This window comes from Triturus cristatus, chromosome 5_2, assembly GCF_964204655.1.
Source record: "Triturus cristatus chromosome 5_2, aTriCri1.1, whole genome shotgun sequence".
Lineage (NCBI taxonomy): Eukaryota > Metazoa > Chordata > Amphibia > Caudata > Salamandridae > Triturus > Triturus cristatus.
Window position 1 is genome coordinate 535,997,335 of NC_140588.1, and position 22,355 is coordinate 536,019,689.

A 22,355-nucleotide genomic window follows, 5' to 3' on the forward strand; every position below is an offset into this window, starting at 1 on the left:
CCTCTTTAACTCTTTTGGTTTCATTATACCTGATTTTGGATTTGGGTTGACACTCTTCCACTCTTAATCTTACCTGCTCATAGTGAGAAACGTAGTTATGAAAACCAGAGTTAGCAATAATCCATTCTGGAGAAAGTTCGTTGAATGATTGTCTACCCCTCAACATAGCAAAAGGAGTAACACCTGTAGTGGAGTGCGGAGTATTATTGTAGGACCAAATTCTATCACTCACCACCTCTTGTACATGTAACCTAGAGGATGAAGCAAGTTGAATGGAATATTTCAAAATACGGTTTACCCTTTCCACTAAACTATTTCCTTGTGGACTGCAGAGGGCAGTGGTGAGATGTTTAACCCCAAGGTTGTTTAAAAAACTTTTCATATTGTGTGAAACAAATTGTTCTCCGTTATCTGAGACCAAAAATGCAGGTATGCCTTCAGAGCGAAAAAGCTGTCTCAAACATTTGATCACATTCTCAGTGCTGGTTTCTCTCATAAATGTATATGAGACCCATTTTGGAAAATAATCTACAATTGTCAAGATGTATCTAAATCCCTCATTTAATCATCAAATGGGACCAACAAAGTCAATCCCTAGTTTCACCCAAGGTTTCTGGGAAAAATCAACAGGGGATAAAGGAGAGTTATAAGTGCAAAGGGTTTTCTCAGCATGTCCACGCTCAATGCAATTGCTTAGCATGGTTTCAACCAAAATGTCCATTCCGGGCCACCAATAATATAGGCGTAATCTTTTTTCGTTCCTGTGATGCCTACGTGACTTTTATGTGCCAAAGTAATGAGTCTACTTCTTTTAAGATGGCAGGGGGAACAAGTGAAGAACTTCTCATGATGAGATTACCTTCAACACTTAATTAATCTTTGACCTTAAAGTAAGAAATAAACTCTTTACCAACTTGACCTTCTCTAGGCCAACCATTACAAATACATTCTTTAAGCGTGACTTGGCATGTGTCAGATAAAGATGCTTGTTCCCAATCAAGATGAGAAATAACCTCCTTGGCCTAAACTAGACTGTCTAATAAACCTACCATAATTTCCTTTTCATCAGCAAGTAGTTCATCATTACTAGTATTGGAGGGGAATCTGGACAAAAAATCTGCTTTAAAGGTTGTTCCTCCTGGAATATGGCTCATGGAGAAGTTGTAATCATACAGTTTGGAAAATAAACGTATCAACCTAGGGCTAGCATTTTTTAAACCTTTGTCATTCCAAATGAAGACCAAAGATTTGTGGTCAGAAATTAAAACAAACTCTCTTCCCCACAAATATGTGTCAAAATGTTTGACCCCCCCATACACAAGCAAGTGCTTCCTTTTCAAAGGCGCTATAATTCTTTTCCGATGAAGAGAGTCTACGAGAGGCAAATGCAACCGTGTTCTCAGCACCATCAACGATTTGACTGAGAATAGCACCATAACCTAAATTGATTGCCTCAACTGTGACATAAGACATCACATTCTCATCAAAAGGTTTAAGAGCAGGTGCATTTATGATTAAATCCTTTAAACTTTTGAAAGAATCTTGTTGTTCATATACCCAAATTAATTTCACATTACATCTGACTAATTTTCTCAAGGGTTCACTAACCAACTGCAAAATTCTGAACAAAACGTGAATAGCATTCACTTAGACCCAAGAAAGATCTTAACTGATCTTTGTCAGATGGTTGGGAGCAATCACGGATAGCTTTTAGTAGATCTTGTTTGGGACTAATACCAGTGGCAGAAATTACATGACCTAAATATTCAACTTCACTCAATAAAAATTTGCATTTTTGTTTTTTAACTGTCATGCCATGTCTTTCTAAAATCCCCAGGACTTGATTTAATTTGACAAGATGCTCTTGAACATTGTTAGTAGATATTAAGATGTCATCTTGATAGGCTAGTACAACCTTGATGTTGCCAAATAATTGGAACATAAGTTTCTGAAAAACTGAAGCTGCAGATGCAAGTCTATAGGACATTCAAAGGAAGCAAAAAGCACCAAATGGGGTATTAAAATCAGTCAAATCTCTTGAATCCTTGTGTAATTCTATTTGATGATATGCTGCCCTTAAATCCATGGTTGAGAACATTTTAGTGCTCTTTAACTGAGCTAATACGTCATGAATACTTGGTACTGGAAAGCAATCAACTTGAATATTCTTATTTAAGGATCTCAAATCAATGCAGAGCCTAAGTTCATCACAGTTTTGTTTAAGGCTACGACAATGGGAGAAACCAATAAAGAAGAAGCAATGGGCTCAATGACTCCATCAGAACAAAGTTTTTGGAGATGATCTTTTAACCTTTCCCTGATACTTAAGGGAACATGTCTAACTTTGTGAATTACCGGAATGGCATCAGGTTTAAGAATGATTTTATGTTGAAATCCCTTGACTGAACCAAGATTGTCTTGAAAAACAGTTTGATGATTAGCAATCACATGATCTAAAAAAGTAGCATCAACTAAGGAAATGGGAACATCTGTGCCAGGTCTTAAAACCATTCCAAATTTGCCTTGATGCCTCCAACCAAGAATATTGTAACCTTTCTTAGCAACATAAACTTTTGAATGAATAGATCTGTCTTTGAACATGAGATCATCAGTAAACGAACCCAACATGTCAATCTCCTGACCACCAAAAGCTACTGTGCGTATATCTTAAGGAAGTAATTTAATGCCTTTCCATTCTTTTAAGAAAAATAAATCAGAAAGGATGGTAACTGGAGAACGAGTGTCTACTGTGACTTTAGGGAGAACATTGCACATTTGGATGTCACAAACCGGATCACCTTTTCCAGAATCAGTAGGAGAGTGTAACATGTCTACAGACAACAGATTTTTGTTAACTTGAAAATTGTCAGTATGTATATTTGAGGAAACATTCAATTCTAAAGTATCCAAACTCATCACATTAGCTTTATTTTTGCAGACTATTGCAAAATGTCCACACTTTTTGCAATTAGTACACATTTTTCAAATAGCTGGACAAATAGGGGCATTGGCTAAATGAGATTTAGAACCACATCTATAGCAATGAGTAGTTCTGTCTGCTTTTTTTATTTCAGACTTATTGAAAGAAGGTTTGTTTTGCTGAGAAACGTTTGGAAAAGGTTTATGTGAAATTTTGTTTACAGTTTCAGAAACAACATTTTTAACTTTGCCTAGTTCTTTAGAAGCTAACACTGAACGTTCAATCCCTCTGGCTATTTCTAAGGTTTCTGCTAAAGAAGGGTTTCTACCATAAAGAATTCTTTCTCGAACCTTGGGGTCAAAACAGTTTACAACAATTTGATCCCTTAACCCCTTCGATGCTGCGCAGATTCCGCCGCTGTGCTGACGGAATCTTGCGCGGGTGTGGTCATGACGGAATGGTTCCGTCATGAGCACAGCTCAACCGTGGGTCATGACGGAACCATTCCGTCATGAGCACCGAAGGGGTTAAATATTGTTCTAGGGGACCTACAAATTCACAAGAGGAGGCAAGTACTCTTAATTCAGCTACAAAGTTGTCAATGTTCTCATGTTCATGTTGTTTATGACTGTAAAATGTATGTCTCTCTACAATTATACTGGGTTCATCTTTAAAATGTTTTTCTAATCTACTAATGGCTTCTGTAAATTCATTTCAGTCATCAGAAGGAGGACGAACAATAGGGAGTTGATGATCGAAAATTCTTTGACCCTCAGATCCTAGAAAATTGTATAACATAGCATTTTTCCTAACAGCTGAACATTTTACCCCATCAATGGCTACTAAATAACTGTTAAAAGACTTGTACCACTGTCCATTTAATTTTTGGAGTTCTAGGCTCAGAAAGGAAAGGAGCCGGAAGAATAGCTGTTTGGAGAGCCATGCCTGAAAAGGAAAAGTTGAACACACCGTATAGTAACAATAAGATGCAAAGAAAATAAGCAGTAGACAACTGAAGAAACTGTTCTGTAAAAAATATGTAGCCATTACCTGTATTGCTTAAGAAAAATAAAAACTGGGAAAAAATTTACTAAAAGTAAGGTGTGCGCATCACCGCGCTAAAATACTTGTAAATTAAGTCAAAATAGAAATCAGGTGTGCGTATCACTGCGCTGAATAATACTCACGAAAATGCAGTTTGTTATGAGAAGTTTCTTCTCAATGCAGGATGAGTATTGAAGAACGCAAATCCTGACGAGGTGTGCGCATCACCGCGCAGAGTACAGAGAAAATAAAACACTTTTCTTCGTAAAAGTGTTACGTCTCGTTGGTATGTAAATTTGAAGGGTATGCGCGTCACCGCGCAACTTGTGAAATTGAAGAGAAGATTTGATCGTGGTGTTGCTAGGGAACAGAGCGCAAACACAGTCTGAGCGTGTAGAATGCGCGACGTGAAACGTCGCCGACGCGCAGAACGTGTGAAGTGAGTCAGGAGTGAAGCACAGAAGAATGAAGAATCCAGAAGAAGGAACGAGTCTTCTAGGTGCCAGGAATTCTCGGTAAGAGTTGTAGAACGCATTTTGTATTTGAAAAAATACCAAATGCTTTAATGTAGATCCGCGATGTAACTGTATTGACAAAATTGTCAAGTAAAATGTCTCTGAAATTCCTCTGAGACAAATTATGGAGGCACAGTACCACAATGAAGGGAAAGAAATGCTTGAAAGTAAATCGAAGCAGGGTCCTCAAAAAAGTAAGGAATGGAGGCCACTGAGAAATGAAGCCCCTGTTCAAATGAAAGCAAATCCCCAATAAGTTGTAAAAAGCAAGGCCGAGTCTGTTGGAAGCAAAACAGATGAGCCAAACAAGTCCTTGAAAGTATAGCAGTTCCAATAGGAAAAAAATCAGTTGGCCAAAAGTTGAAACAGAGTGGCAGTAGATTTTGAATAAAACGTAGAGGAGTCCACGGGGAAGCAGATGAATAGGATTTCCGTAAAAAACAAATTAGTAGGAGAGAAGTCGCTGAAAATTTTCTGTGAGGTCTGAAATAGAAATCCAGAGGATGGCAATTTCAAATAAATTGTAGGTAGCAATTGGTTTGTTGGGTGCTGACTCCGCCCGCTCATCGCCAATTTATGTTGTGCCCTGAAATGACTTGAGTAAGTCCAAGAGTAGAGTTAAAAAGATAGTACAGCACCAAAGATCCTCAAAGAGCGTCTCTCTTGATCAGCCTCCAGGGAAAAACTGCTCAACTGGAGCTTCCAAGAGAGTAAAATTCGACAGTGCTAGGCAACTGAAACAATAGAAAGATACAAGATAGAGGAAGAGGATATAACAGAAGGGCAGAGGGCATGCAGAGTGAAATAGGCTAGGGTCAATGCTTTGAACTTGACTCGATTGGCCACCGGCAGCCAATGTAGTTGACACAGATACTGCCGAACACTGCTTCTCATAGGGAAGTTAAAAACAAGTCTAGCCGCAGCATTCTGGTCAGTCTGTAATCTCCGAAGAAGATAGTCCGGCAAGCCGGTATACAGAGCAATCACATAGTCGAGTCGAGAGAGTATAAAGGCCCGAACCACTGTTTCCTTAGCTGCTCTAGGGAGAAGCGGGAGAAATTTCTTGAGGGTTTTAGGTAGCCCGAAGCAAAACCCCATCAGCTTCTTTATCTGGATAGATTTTCCTCAAACCAGACTCCAAGATTTAATGCACGCTGCCCCGAGGATGCAGGCACGGGAAACTCGCTGGCCATAGAGATTCTCGAAACTGGGGAGGGAAAGGTACCATACAAAAGAATTTCCGACTTCTTCTCATTGCATTTAAGCTGTGCTGAGGAGAGCCATTTAAAAACTGCTGCCAAACAGTGTTTTGCCAAGGCCGATATAGTGCATTCTACTAGGAACTTATAAGTAAATTAAATATGCCAATTGTGGATAAGCCAATGCTACCATGTTTTAGGCACAGAGTATATGCACTTTAGCACTGGTTAGCAGTGGTAAAGTGCCCAGAATCCCAAAGCCAACAGAAACAAGGTCAGAAAAAGGAGATGAGCAAGGCAAAAAGTTTGAGGGCGGTCTTGCAGAAAGGGCCAGGTCCAACACAACCCCCCTCCAGCCTAAAGCCAAGGTGGACTAATCAATACCTTAGTGGACTTCCCTGCTTAGGGCGATAGAACCGGGACAATGGCCTACAACTGCAGGGGCACTTGCCAGTTCTACGCCTCTTTGAACCCAGTTGGATCCCTCTATCGATACTCTCGGGCCCACTGAACTGATCCATGGGGAACCCTACTCCTGACCTGTGTACCTCATCTGTGCAACACTTAAAATGACTTTGCTCACAGATGCATCCTAGTAGGCAGACACTACCACCATGGCCAGCAGTGTGATGTGGCCCATTCCACCCCTTGAGTCTGACTTCTGTCCCTAACCCAGGGAAAACTTTTACCACAAGGGAAACAACCAACAGAGGCCACTGGCAGCTCTCAGTGTCCGGGGCCAGGCCCCAGACCATCCAGGGGCCTCTAATCTCTGTAGTTTCTCAAAGTGGGGAACAGTAGCCCCAGGTTCCTTGCACCCTATTTCTACTACACTTTCCATCAGTTCAGGGGTGGCATCCTGACACTGGCCCTTCAACCTAGGTGCTGTACCCTTAGGCTGAACATGTGCCTGGCAAACCAGGACTTCAAGGTGAGTACAACTACCCCCTCCAAGAGAAACACATTCTTCAAGGGTTGTGCAAGACTCTGCCTTGCACAGGTCCCCAGGACTCTGTCCCTGTCAGAAATGTCAAAAACATAGCCAGTATTACTCCCCATAAAATGGCAGATCGTAGGTTTTGGAGGGCTAGGATGTATCCACAATGGAAGAGGTCCGGAAGAATTTCAAATTTGGTGTTGCTAATTGTTTTGCAGGCTTGCAAACGGTTTTAGACCCTGCGATTCTGAGATGGCTGCCGCCATCTTGGAATCATCTAAGTCAGCGCTCTAGTTGTTGGACTGCGCTTGCTGAAGACAATCAGCATGACGCGTGATAGCACCTAACGATCGGTGCACTTCAACTGAAATACTTGAGCCATTGGCTGAGTTTTCCAAGCACTCCATGTATAGGACAAATCTTGGTTTAAAGATTCATTTTCTCTACAGAGAAAATTCGGAATTCTTGTAAGAGCAGCGTATCTTCTTGCACATGCTCAATTCAGAGAAGAAGAGTTTCCGGTGAGCAGCGCATCTTCTTGCACATGTTCATTAAAAGAAGAAGAGTTCCTGCCGATAATATGAGACAGGTAAGCGTCAACAAGAAGGTACAAGGGCAGACGGCAGAGAGTCTAAAACTTTGAAGACAGACGGTAAGATGCTCCTGTTAATTCAAACGATTCCAAATTTATCTATAGCGAGTGCGTAGCTCCAACGTCAAATCAGACTTTATTTAAAGCACAAGGGTAGTTAGCGCCGTGCAACGTGCAGCATCATAAAGTCAGACTGTAAAATATACTGAGGCAGTAGCGCATGGCTCCATCTGCAAGGCAGATCTTGTCAAGGTTGCAAGCCTAGTTCTTCCAGAAATAGGTTTTGGGATCAGATCTCTGCAACAATTAGCAAAGGACAGTTTCAATTCAAGATGAAAAAGAGATTTTTTATATTTGAGAAACCAGAAGTTTAAAAAGACAAGAAAACATTCAAATGAGGGAGAAAGCATCTTTTAGCAAACCATTTGGCACTTTCAAGAGAGGGGCAAATGCCTGAACTAATTTGGGCAATAGAAATTATAAATAGTAGTCCTCTAGTGAGAAATTTGTTATGAAGTGCAGGTTTGTAAGATAGATATATGTTGTAATTTTCTTCCCTCTGCAGGTTCTGTCAGCTATAAGGTTCTGAAGCAACATCCTATCTAGAAGGTATAGAAAGCAGAACAGAAGAAGCAGTAGGACCCAACAGGCAGTCTCTCTTTTTCTTCCACTTCCCATTTCCCACAAACTGATGCTAGAGCCATAGTTTTGATTTACTTGTGGCTTGGGCACTGGTGAAGGGGCGTTGCGACCATCTTTTGCTCCTGTGGGGTTACAGATAGTAGGTATCTGACAGTCCCTCCGATAGTGTATGGAGCCCCCCTGGGCCAACAATAGCTACACCAGGGTCAATGTCGGGGTGCTCTGATCTCAGAACTGGCAACCCCCTGACCCAGTGGTCCTCCCACTGTGGACTGTTTCCACCTCCTGCCCCTCCGTCGGGGCCTGTGTACCTCCCACTGCGGCGCAGTACCCTGAGAAATAGGAACTGGTATAGTGCTTGTGGCAGCCCCCCTCCCAGCTCTTCTGACACTGTAGGACTCCCATCAGTGGATGGTCTCCTGGTGCCGACCTGCTCCCCTGCCTGTGCCCACTCTGAGAGCAATGGCACTAGAAATAGGGCACCGTGTGCCTCTGCCCACCCCCACCCCTCTTCCCAATTCTTGGAAAGGATATGGGACTCTCCCCCGCAACTACACTGGGACCTGTCAGAGTTGCTATGTACCACCCCCCATCTCTGTTGCAAGGAACCTGAACCACCTTCTTTAGGATCACTCTCCGCTGCCATCCCAGACACTCTGCTATTCACCCAGAGGTCTGCCTCCTTTGCAAGTTCCTCTGGTCACACAACTTACAATCCACCAGGTCTTGGCATAGCTCTGGAAAACAGTGACTGAACAGATACTCTCTAGCAAATAAATTGGAAAGCCCCTCAAATGTGTTCACCATACTACCCTTGACCTTGACTCAACCATCCAGTGCCCTGTAAAAGTGACCCAGGAAATCCCCCCAGGATGGGTGAGACAGTTTCCTACCACCCCTGAACCCCAACCTGCACTCTTCAGGGGGTGAAGTCATATCTGTTGACAAGGGTTACCTTCATGGTTGGATACCTCAGCTTGTCTCTCCCATCTAGGGCCAGTAGGGCATCTATACCATCACCAGGTATATGCCTTCATAGAAAAGCTCCCCATTTGTCCCCGGGGATCCTGTGCGAAACTAGAGTGACCTCATACACCTCAAACCACCTGTCTATGTCACCCCTCCCTGAAGTCCGGCACCAATTATCTGGGTGTGTAGACCTTTCCTCAAGCACTGGACATGGTACTTTCTCTGTCACCGCTGGACTCTACTTGCTTTACTTTTAAGTCCCGCTTCTTTAGACTCAGTTTGTGAGTCCACAAGATCTTTCTTTCTTCCATGGCCCACTCAGCCTTGGCTGCCTCCAGGGCAAGTTTTTCTTTGGCTAAGGCTCTCTCAGCCTCAGCCCTACTCTCATCCGCCAGGGCTTTGTCTTCTCTCCTCTGCAGCCAGTTGGGCCAGCTGCAGGTCCCTCTCAGCCTGTCTGTCATTGAACTCCTCAGGGGATAGGGTGTGTGAGCAGACACTGCTCCTAGCAGTATATCCAGCAGGGGACTTCCCCTCTGTGGGCTTCCCTCTCTCCTCTGGAGCCTCTGCAAAGTAATTTTCCTCCTCCTCTTCCTCCATGTCAGACTCTTCCTCTGGGTCGTCCCTCTTTAGGTCCTTTGCTTCCTTCATCCTTTATCCAGCATGCTTCCTCATAAACATACAGGGCTTTCTGCAGGTCCCACATTGAGGACCTCTTTTTCACAGGCAGCTCCCTCTCCTTGCAGAAGTCCTTCAGCGCCCTTATTTTCTAGTAGGCGATGGAGTTGAGATCCATGGACCCTCTGGCAAGGTATCACTGGTGCAGAAACAAGAGTCCCAATTGAGAGAAAAAGGAGAAAAACTACTAATCATCTGAAGATGTGGATGGTAGTATACACCAAATTACTGTAAGGTACTGCACAAAGTATGCACCCTGTCCAAGTAGCAGTCACAATCCTCGTCAGGGTAAATCAGGTACACAACCTAAATTAATCTGTGCTCACCCTCTGGTAGATTGGGACAGAGCAGGCAGGCTTAACATAAGAGGCAATGTGCAAAGCATTTGTGCAACACTTTGATTACAGTTACACAGTGAAAACACCACAAAAAAACTTCACACCAAATCAGTAGAAGTCGAGATATGAATTTCTAACAAAAACAGAGCTTAGAAGTCAATAGCGCTAAAAGGTTACTTAAAGTCGCGCTAGACTGGGGTGAATCCAAAGTTCAGGCTGACCGCGATGGAGGGCAGGCCGGCTATAGAACCCACGCAGGGCCTGCTGAAAAAGTACCTCTGTATGGAGCAAGTGTCGACGTCGAAGAGTCCGTTCCGATTCACGCAGTTGGGTCAATGTGTCAGAGTCGAGCCTCGCAGTCGGTGTCAAATGATCGGCACTGTGTCGACGTTGAGCCTCGTAGTGGCTTCTCTTGGATCGGCATTGCGTTGCCATCAGGACCTGCGTCGTTGTCAAATTGGCACTGCGTCTGCGAGCACTGTATCGGTTTCGGTCGGCGCAAAGGGGTCACTGTCGATTTTTGCAGAAAACAACTGCAGTACCCACTTCTGAGGCCCAGGACTGGCGCGAGGGGCATCTCCGGCAAGGTGAGGACTCACAGATGGCAGAGTCCAACCAGTAGAAATGCAATTAGTCTTTTACGGCCCTGAGACTTCAGAGAACAGGAAGCAAGCCAGCAAGCCTTGGAGAGACTTGAGTTCATGGATGTAGAGAACAGTTCCAGTGCCTCTCACTCCCAGAAAAGAAGCAGCAGGCAGCAGGCCAACACAGCAGTACAGGCAGCAAAGTGGCAGCCCCTCCTACAGCACAGCAATCAGCAGGCCAACACAGCAATGCAGGGAGAAAGTGGCAGTCCCTCCAATAGCACAGCATCTCTTCTTCCAGTCAGAATTTCTTTAGTTCCAGCAAAGTGCTTAGTTGGTGGTGTCAGGGGTCCAGGATTTATACCAAAATGTGCCTTTGAAGTGGGGGCGACTTCAAAGACGCCTTTGAATATTGCGAGTTCCCTGCCTTTCCTGCCCTTGCTCTAGACTCACTAAGGGAGGGGGCATGCAGATCTTTGCGTGGGGACAGGCATAGCCCTATTCAGGTGCAAGTGTCAGCTCCTCCCTCCCAATCTACCTCAGGAAGGCCCATCAGCCTGGTGATGGGCCATCAGGATGCAAATGTCACAACCCAGCTCCCTTTGTGTGACTGTCTATACCCAGACGCGTATTCAGTTTAAAATCAGACTTCACTATAAGTTGTGATTTTAAATTGTGAGTACAGAGACACCAAACTCCAAATCTCTATAGTTTCCCAATCAGAAATAATTCTTAAAAGATGTTTTAAGGCAATCCTCATGTTAAACTATGGGAGAGATAGGCCTAGCAGTAGTGAAAATCTAAATTAGCAGTTATTCACTACCAGGACATGAAAAACTCAAAAGTACACGTCCTACCTTTTAAATACATTTCACCCCTCCCAGAGGACTGACTTAGGGGTGACTTATATGCAATAAAAAGGAAGGTTTGGGTCTGGCAAGTAGGTTAACTTGCCAGGTCGAAATGGCAGTTTAAACTGCACACTGAGGCTCTGCAGTGGCATGCCTGGGCCATGTTTGAAGTGTAACTGAGTCAGTGGCACAATCAGTGCTGCAGGCCCACTAGAAGCATTTAATTTACAGGCCCTGGCACATGTATTGTACTGTACTAGGAACTTATAAGTAAATTAAATATGCCAATTGTGGATAAGCCAATGTTACCATATTTTAAGTACAGCGTTTATGCACTCTAGCAATGGTTAGCAGTGCTAAAGTGCCCAGAATCCTAAAGCCAACAAATAGGCAAAATATTTAGGGGTGACCCTGCAGAAAGGTCCAGGTCCAACAACCACCTTTTGTGCTGAAAAGTAAATCACGGCTGTTGCGTCATTAAAAATCCTCAGTAACTCTGGCTATGGATCAGTGCCTAATTTGATCCAGTGATTTCCGGTGCTTAGCACCGGCACTTAATTAGTGACGTTTGATATCACCCGCTACTAGTTCTCTGGTAGTATAACCTTGGTGTAGATGAAACTCTCATACAAGCTCATGGTTAAGGCTTTGAAACATTTCTCCTCATCCACAGATCTGAAATGATTTAACATTTAAGTACTATTGATATATATGGAAATATTTCCCTTACGCTTTGCTCTCAGTGGTTGAGAGAGCAGTGACATATAGATTTTATTTGATGGGCAAATTCAGAGAGTATGCACTGCCTCTTTAGAGCTTGCAGAAACTTTACTCATTTGAGGCTCCAACATAAAGGGGCTGTTTTCTTAAAACAGTATTTTTCGGTTTTATTGAGTAATTTGTGTGACTTTAGCCTCTCTCAAATAGTGCCTTATTGAGAACTCATGAAAGTGAATGTTAGATCACATGCATAGCTGTAGTAAAATATGTCTCCCCTCCATCTATATATGGTGCTTAGTCACAATTCACACAGAACAGAGCTAGAGTGTTATGGTGTGTGGAGTGTTGGCTAAAGCTGGTGATGACAAATGCCGAGCTATGAACACTGAATGCTTTTGGTGGGCTGAAACTACCTACAAACTTGATGATTAAGAAGCCAACTTGACTTTGGCCAACTTTTTCTTCAAGCTGTACTTGAGTGGTCACTTGCGGACACCACAGTAGCTTCCTTTACTAATTAAATCAATATGTGGGACCAGCTCTTAATATTAAGCAGCTTTTCACATCCATGGTTCAGAAGAATTTCTTCACTGCACTACCATGGGAGAGTAAGGCTGAGATTGCTTCGCGAAGATTGAAAACAATTGGATAGGATGTTGGGCACCTATGTTTTAGCTTGCATAGACAGAATCCGCTTCTCGATTAATGCAGATACTCTGCTGACCAACTTAATGAAGGGGTCATGCTGTAATAGGTGAAAAAACGTCCATCACTATGTGAACTCAGAGAGTGCCTTAATAAGGTTTAAACGAGCGATAGCGTTTGTAGAAACCTTTGAGCTTGTTTTCAGCTATAAGGCACCCAGCTGAAGGCACAGTAATGAGCTCACTGACTTGCTGGAAAAGCTGTCAAGGGAGTTGTGTCTGTTTTACAGGCTTCATAGAGACCTACCTGGTAATATGAGTGCAAGAAAAAAGGGGCATAGCAGAACCATAAGAATATCCTTAAAGAATCGACCCAATGTTATGTTTTGTGTGAGTGATCAATGTATTGGGGAAGCAAGAGGCCGAGAAAAGCAAGAGCTGGTGGAGGGCACGTATATTTTTAAGAGGACACCTGGAGAGATGGACATTCTGTAAAGCCGCAAACAGAGGTAGAGGTGAGAAAGGTGCTATAGGTGACAAAAGATGTGGTGTTTTATCACTGAGACCTGGCTCCAGGACTCCTCGTCAGTGAGTGTAGCCACTGCATTTACCTCCCAATATCATTTGACTCGACTCGATAGGAAAACTGGAAGAGGTGGCGGCATTGCGGTTGCAACGGCGGCCCCTTTAAAGATTCGCGTATTAGATTCCCTTTGCTCTATCAAGCTAGAAATGTTAATCTTTTCTATTGATACGCCTGGTCCGGAATCCTGGAATGGGGCCCTGATTTATAGACCCCCTGGTCCCAAGGCGGATTTTGCTAATGTGCTGTTAGAAGCTATTGCCCCGTATGTCTTAGCCGCAAACTATTTTATACTACTTGGTGATTTTAACTATCACGCAGAACTATTGTCAGATTCAGATTCGGCCCTCCTCTTCGATGCAATGCTCACTTTGGGACTCATACAGCAGGTGATGGGACCTACTCATTTAGCTGGTCACACCTTAGATTTAGTATTTACTAATTCTTTGAATCTCAATATCGAACTTCCTCGCCCTGTCCTATGAACTGATCATCCTACCCTTAAATTTAGCATGCCTATAAAGACCTCTAGCATAATGAGCCCTAAAGGCAGTATTTGGATTCGGCCTTGGCGCAAACTTTCCATGGACACCTTTTTGTTCCACTTTGAGCCTTTATTGCGTGGTAAGAAGGCCGATGCGGTAGAATCAGCTGCTTTCAACTTGGAGTCTTCTATAGTGAAAGCTTTGGATACAGCTCTTCCACCTATTAAGGTACAAATAAAAAATAAAGCCTCCCCTTGGTTCTCTGCCTCATTAAAAAGCCTTAAACAACAAACTCGGGCAGCCGAACGTCAGTGGAGGAAATCCAAATCTGAAGAACACCGTAGGAAATATAAACAGCTCCCTTCAATTTATATTAACAATATTAAATCCTCAAAAAAGGCCTACCTCACACAGCTCATTAACAATGCGGCCCACTCGAGCAAATAATTATTTAAAATATTGAAGGAATTCACCGTTCCTATGGTTGAAAAATCCTCTTGCGTGCCCACTCAGGAGTGGGTTGAGTCTATTTCACTGTTTTTTGATAACATGATTAAAGCAATTTATGCCTCTTTTTGTTCTCCAGAAACCACCCTGAGCGGCCCTACGATCAATACCAGTGAACCGCCCCGCCTATGGAACCCAACAGTCCTCTCTTCCTTACTGAATTCGATCCCATAACAAGTTGTGAAGTTTCTGAAAGTCTAGGTAGGATTAAATCTGGCTCCCCTGCCGATCCTTTTCCTCCTCGTGCCTGTGCCAACATTTTACCTCTATTTGTGGATGCCCTTACGTCAGTTTTTAATTTATCTTTGGATCAAGCCACTTTCCCTCGTAAATGGAAACATGCGCTGGTTAAGCCTATACTTAAAAAACCTCGATCTGACCCCAGTCTGCCTGTCAATTATCGTCCCATTTCTTTGCTCCCTTATTTTGGGAAGGTTTTGGAACTGTTAGTGAATAAACGTTTGACAGTCTTTCTTGAGACGAATAGGCTCCTTGAACCCTCCCAATCTGGCTTCCGTGCATCTCATAGCACTGAGACTGCTGTTATCGAAGTAGTGGATAATATCAGGCTAGCATTGGACCATCAAAAATCTGCAATTCTAGTCCTTTTGGACCTGTCTGCAGCTTTCGATACCATCTCCCACAGCATTCTTACACGCCGGCTGTGAGAGGTGGATATCAGAGGGAAGGCCCTCAAGTGGTTTGAGAACTACCTGGCAGACCGTCTTACTACGGTATCTGTCAACGGTATTGCTTCCAAAACCCACCCAGTTACAATCGGGGTTCCTCAGGGCTCCATTCTTAGCCCAATGTTATTTAATGTCTATCTAACTCCTCTTGCTGACAATATTAGGACTTACGGATTTGAAACAATTTCTTACGCTGATGATACTCAGTTGCTTGTCACCTGTAAGTCGGATCTAACTGATGTGCAAGTCCGTTTTAATAGCTGTTTGATCCTGATAAATGACTGGATGAACTTGAATAAGCTTCAACTAAATGGCGGTAAGACAGAGGTTATCCTATTGGGAAAAGCAGAACAGCTTTGGTCCAGTGACTGGTGGCCGGAAGAGTTGGGCATTTGTCCACAGCCAAAGCAAGCAGTGCGTAATCTCGGCATTACGATTGACAAGTCTTTGTCCCTGAAGACCCATATAAATCAGGTGCTTGGGACTTGCTTTGGGATTATGCGAATGCTGCGGAAGTGGCTACCCCTGGAAACAACGAAACCTCTGGTTCAGGGTCTTATAATAAGCCGTTTGGACTATGGCAATGCCCTGTTCGCTGGGCTTTGACTTGCTTTGGAAGCTTCAGATTCTTCAAAACACGGCCGCCAGACTGGTTCTTAATCTTCCCCCTCGGTCCTCCTCTGACCCTACTCTTAAAACTCTGCATTGGCTACCTGTTCGCCAAAGAGGGCATTTTAAAATTTTTAGTCTTACCCATAAGGTAATCCACGGAGCTGGTCCATTGTATCTTGCTAAGAAGCTCCAATGGTATGTTCCTGGACGCTCTCTGCGGTCTAGCTCTAGATTTTTTCTTGCCCAGCCGCGTGTCCGGACGGTACGTAATGGTGGTCGATCTTTTTCCTATCTTGCCCCTCTACTGTGGAATAAACTCCCTTTGGAATTAACGTCTATAACTAACCATCTACTCTTCTGTAGAAAGCTTAAGACCTGGCTCTTTGCCCTTTAAATTCAGGCCGAGCTTTATAGTTGCTGTACTCTCCTTTTGTCTTTGGCTGCAAAGCGCCCTGAGACCGTTTGGTGATATGCGCGCTATATAAAAATATCTGACATTGACATTGACATTGTTTGTTGCCAGACGATGTACTCTGAGAGGTTACATTAGAAAGTGGTAATTACTAAAAGACTCGTGGCCCCATTCTTTTCCAGTCTGCAATGGATCTGATGTCTTATTGTGGGATTATTTTTCCATCCTGGTAGCAACAATACTATGTGAAACCTTTGTGGTCTTGTTGGAAATAAGAACGACGAGAGATTAACTTTTGTCAGCTGTGCCTTCACTAATCGCGAGATGCCTGTTGATCATGTGTAGCTAGTCTTTCTTCTATTTCAAGACCACTATACTCTCACTAATCACACGCCAGCCCACACTGAACCACTGTAAACTCCCTTTTGGCCTATTCCACTCATTGAATGTCTATCCTGGTTCTTGCGTCCTTCCTAGATAATTTGTGAGATACCAAGAGGTAGCAGGTAGCAGTTGCGTTTACCCATTTCTCAACTCCAACATAGCAGCAGGTAGCAGGCAGGGTGTTTATATTTTGAGTCCAATTTCACACCTCTTATAAAGTGATTCACAAACTAATTTCTCCTATTTGACATGCTTCTAAACATTTCCTGATATCAATTGTTTTTTTACATTTCTTTATTAGTATTTTCCTACCTAAACATCGGCTTTGACATTTGTAAATACCTTCACAACGTGGTAAAAAATAGCACAGTGAGTGAATCGAATGACAACAATCAGGAAATTCTCATATTCATTACTATAACATCTCACTAAACAGCTCAGCAACATAAACATAACAAGCATTGGTAATGCATTGGTTTCGGTTATGTAATAAATAAAGAGCTGTTTTCATCAATCATCCTCTGGCAGAAGGATAGAGCTCCCTGACAGATAACACGGGAGAGGATGTGGCTCAGCGGCCAGAGCTGCTGGCTCCTGAGCCGCCCAACATCCTGTGATTCTATGCAAATCACTTAATCTCTTTGGTTGATAAATTGTTTTATAAAAATCTGCTGCAAGAGTAAAAGGCAAAAGTTATGAAAATATAGTTCCACCAAAGCGGATGTTAACAGTATTTTGGCTGTGGGAAACTGATCAGAGAAGCAGACAAAGAATAAGCATTGGTAAATGCAGGAAAATATGCTACAGCTAATACAAATGGAAGAAAGGTATGTGGCACGCACAGGAACCAATGAGGAGCCAGGAAAGAGAGGAGGCGGGATGTAAGTCCCTTCTAAGTTTGTATTTAAAACAATAGATTACTCAAGCACAGCGCAAGCACTGTGCAGGTGAAACCTAAAGAGGGGGTTACCTCAGATACCATAGTCGTGCTGTATGTGCAGTCAGCAGTGCCAGTTTAGCACATTGAAACCATGTGGTGGTTACGCCTCATCTGTATCTTAATTCTTGTCCTTCTGAAACTGTGAGGGGAGTGCCCCTTTCTGTCATGTCTTTAAATTAGTTTCATTCGTAATCCAAGCAGTGCTTCCATCGGGTGGGCCTGTGTTGTCTCTTTTAGTCAAGTGTAAGAGGAATTTGTCTGTCAGGTCCCGTTCAGTGGACCACAGGCCAGACAGGCGCTACATTGCCCCAACTTTGGTGGTTGAGGTTGTTTGTCACAAGTGTCCTGGGGTCCATCCTACTGTGGCACTAAAACATAAACTTTTTCTGCACTTGACCCTGAGGGTAGCAGGGAGTGAGCAGTCCAAGACATCTCAGGGAGGTAGTGTCCAAGATCAAAACTCGACAGTGAGGCAACAAACACAATAACGTATTGTTTAAGCCAGTGCTTATCTTTCAGTTAAAAGAAAGTACTTTAATCTCACAACAGAACTAAATACTACATAGTTTATCAGGAATGTAAGACAGGCTTGATATCTTAGTTACAATCTTTAGTAAAGTGCTACTCACCCCTTCGATATTCAATCTCCCCACTTTGGGAGATATTGTAACTACAGTCCCCAGTGTACTGTTTGCATAGTCACTGATTAGGCACAGGTGCTTCATTTTTTTACCCCTTGTGCTTACTTAGCAAAAACTTCTAAGCCAATTTAGTGGACTGGTCTGCTTATTCAGGGCTCCTTCTAACTGTAGGCTAAGCCACGCGTTTACCTGTTGGTTGGCACAGCAGTTCAAATGCTGCAGCTAGTGTGCCCCTCCCTAGAAACAGCCTCAGATTGAACAACAGAAACTGCAGCCGCACCCCTCACCCTACCATCTAGCAAATGGCAGTGCTGCGTAAGAACTAATCAGCAGCTTTTTTCAAACAAGGTCCTCAATATTTACTAAGGGAAGCCCTCTCTCCACCCCTAGCCATAGGAATGCAGGCAATACATTTCCACTGTACAGGGAAGCTGGGTTCATCCTCCATCTTGAGCCATGCTCAAGCAGGGGCATCTGAAATGGATCCCTAGTACTCAGGCTCATTCCACACATTCAAAACAGTCATACACATGTTACACATTCTCTGCACACACAGTCACCTGACAAGCATATGGGATTCAAGTGAAAGAGGCTCAGGTTCACATCATAGCAGACCTTTACACAAGAGGATCACACTCTCTCAGAGACCGAGAAAAAGTTCTGATTTTACTAAAGATTCACAAAACTCTGCACACTTCCACCATTGATTTACGTGTCAGTTTTCTGATGTCAACTGTGAGAGTACGTTTGATGAGCCCTCTTAGGCTTAGGCCTCTGTGCGTGTGCTAGATTAGTGTGATGCTAGGGCCAAACATAAAGTCAGGATACTGATTTTGCATACAATTGGGCACCCAGGACAGGGGTACACACCAAGTGATTCTGCAGTAGGCCTTCCTGTCCCAACAAATGCCCCTGCAGGTCACACAACCCACTGTGTTGCACAACTGTTGAAGGACGGTCTTCGGATGAGCAAAGCCAGTGGAAAGTTCATCTGCATTCTCATGATTCATTCCAGCTTTCTGCTCTACCATGTACTCCAGTGAGTCCTAGAAAGGCAATTTCTTGAGTCTGAGCGTAGGAAACATCCCACTCCAATAGAGGCTTGAGCATACCTTTCAACAAGGTTACCTTCTCAATATCAACCTGAAACCCAAGGTAGACTATAGAGGAGTCTGGCATTTGGTGGACTGAGGGCCAGTTTCAATCCTCAAATCTGGCCCAACATATGTTCAAGGAGTCTCAGGTGGTCCTTCTGTGAATTGCTAAAGATTACAATGTTCTGGATAGGCTACCCTGGCCTACCCTGTGGAACATAGTGCACCAGATGCTGAAAAGTGTCAAGAACATTCCTGAGCCCAAAAGGCATGAGCCTAACTGGTAAAGCACTCTGGTGTGGAGGATGCAGAGTTTTTATTGACACTAGGAGGTAATGTGATCTGCCAAAAGCCATTGTTCATGATTAAAGGTATTCAAGAACTGAGTAGCATCCTACTGGTACACTAGCTCATCAGTTTTGGGTACCGGGTGTATATTTGCCATGGCCCGGTAGTCCACAGAAAATTTGTGGATCCTTGCTTGGGTACTGTTAGACCTGGCATCTTCTGGCGTGTTTTCTCTGGTTTTTTGCTTTCTGACCTCCCGGTTTTGATGGTTTTATGTCTCTGCGCACTTTCTTACTGCTGTTCAGTATTAAAGTCTAAGCGCTCCTGTTGTAAATTGTGTTATGGGTTGGGCGTTTCCATGATTGGCATATTTAGTTACCAGTAAGTCCCTAGTAAAGTGCACTGAGAGTGCCTGGGCCTGTAAAATAAATTCTGCTAGTGGTCCTGCAGCACTGATTGTGCCACCCACCCAAGCAGCCCTGAAAAGGGGTCTCAGACCTGCCACTGCAATGTCTGCTTGCATTTTTTAACTGCCATGTAGACCTAGCAAGTGCACCCACTTGCCAGGCCCTAATCTCCTCTTTTCTCACATGTAAGACACCCCTAAGGTGGGCCCATGGAACCCCTTTGGGCGGGTTGCTGTGTATGGTAAGGTTAGGACATGTACTGGTGTGTGTGACATGTCCTGGTGGTGAATTAAAGTGTATTTTGTTTTTCACCACTGCAAGACTATCTGTCCCATAAGAAAGAATTTGAGTTTTACTTATAACATCTTATAAGCATAACTTCCCATTGGGACAAGATAGGGAAATTGATTTTAGTATGCCTGGACCCAGGAAGTAAAAATGCATCTTTTAGTAAAGATTATTTTTATGTTCTGTGTTTGAAAATACCACTTTTATTAGGTATTTTGTTGCTTAGCCATCCTGTGTGCCTCTGCTGGGTTTGTGGATTGTCTGTCTGGCTTTGGAGTGACAGGGGCTGGGGATGTGCATTCTCTTCAGACAGCCACTGGGGGGGGGGGAGGGTCAAGGTGTGTCCTGCCTTCCCCGGAAGAGTCAGAGATGGGCTGAAGAGACATGGGCTGTATTTAGAGTAGTGGGAGGAAATTCCCTTACACCTGAATGGGCCTGGTCTGCTTCAGACAATGCTGTCTCAACCTCCTCCTGGGAAGCTGGGCCAGAGAGGACCAACCAGGTTTGGACTAAGCATAGACACTCTCTGCCTGAGAGAACAAAGGAATTTTGAGTATAAAGTATAAATATTGGTGCCCAGGACTTAAGAACTCGCTGGAATCAAGGAACCTGCCAAGAAGAAGAGCAGGAAGAGCTGCAAGGAGGAGAACTTCCCCTTTGCTGTGTTGTTGCTTTGTTGGGTTGGCCTGCAGTCGCTGCTTCTGCCTTGGGCAACGAAAGGACTGGACTTTTCTTTACTTGTACTGAGTATGTCCATGGGCTTGAAGTAGAGCTTGCCTCGTGTTCCGAAGTCTCAGGTACTGCAAAGACTTCACCAACCTCTAGGTACCGCTTCTGGAACCATTGTTTCAGTTGCCACAGAGAAGGGAAAAGCATCCGACTCCGTCGCTGGCTCCGTGTCCTGAAGGCACTGCAGAAAGCACCGCCGCATCTCACACCGCAACCCTGGTGTCACCGACGACGACGACCGCTGCCGCCGCAACCGAGCCTCTGCTTGCACCGTGACCTGTGGGTACCCCACTCTGCACCGCCTCGCTTCACTTTGCTGCCCTGGTCTCACCGACGCTGTCGCTGCCTGCTGACTTCGACACCCGTGACCTCATGTTGGCTGGGGGCGGGCATATAAGTTTCACGACGCAACGCTTCATCCCACACAGCAGTCTGGGCGGACAGACCCCAGCTCCTGCTAACCGGCTCTGTCGCTTGCACCATGACCTGCCAGAACCGCAACGAGCACCGCCTCACTCCGCATCGAACCCTTGGTCTCACTGACACTGCTGGATGACCGTCACCGAGCCGCTGCCTGCACCGCACCTTGACGGAAACTCATGCTGCACCGCTTCACTTCACATCAAAACCACAATTGTTTCCACAATCATCCCACGCTAATGTGTCGGCCCCAACACAAAAGGTACTGTTTATGGGTCTTTCGACGCCCCTGACCGACATGGTCAGACGGAACTGTTGGATTCTGTTGTTTACAGTACTGCGGTAGCCCGGACAGAGCTACCGACTCGAAAGATCTGTGGTAGAATGTAACAGGATGGAGGTGAGGGAGGCTGTGCAAAGCATGTTATGGGCGCATTGCACAACACCAAATCAAGTATTCAGGAAAGTGGGGTTTGCGTATGATGCCTGGGAGTGTTGGAGAAGTTAAGAAAAAGCCTACCTCTGGTTCTAGATGTACTGACGAAGAACTAGGAGATTCTACTAGGATGGTATCTAAATTCCAGGTGGGTGATTAGATTAGGATCAAACTTCCTCACAAAGTCGCTACGGGATTATATAAGTTTGGTCCACCCACTAAAGTTGATGCCACGTCTCGGTATGCTGTGAGAGTCAATGGCAGAAGTTGGTGGAAAATATCTAGAGTGTACAAGATTCCCAGACTTGTTATTAACAAGATGAATTTAGAGGGTGTGTCTGGAGATGATAGAAGTGGGCAGGTTATCGATCAGGTTTCGGTACCCTCAGAACAGCAGCAAGTTATTCTAATGAATACAGGAGTGACAAGAAATGAGGGAAATAATTCTCTAATTGGACCTTGGGAACAATGGTGTGAGCCCCGCAAGTGTGGTAGGAAAGTGATCCCACCTAAACGTTTAGGTTGGTAATATTCCTGATGATGATTGTGTACTTTCAACTTGTTTCTATTTCTTTTTGAAAATTAATCCTATAGATGATGTGGTTCACACACAAATGTGCTCAGAAAACCCACACTGTCGCGGAAAGCATATTGTCACCTCTATGAGAACCAGCATACAAAATACAGGTCTCTTCACCCTGGAAGTTCACACCCAACAATAATAAATGAATATTCCTTAATGAAGATAACTTTCCACCACTGCTCTTGGACAGCTTGCTGCCATGCCATGTAGTCGTCCAGATGCGTTGA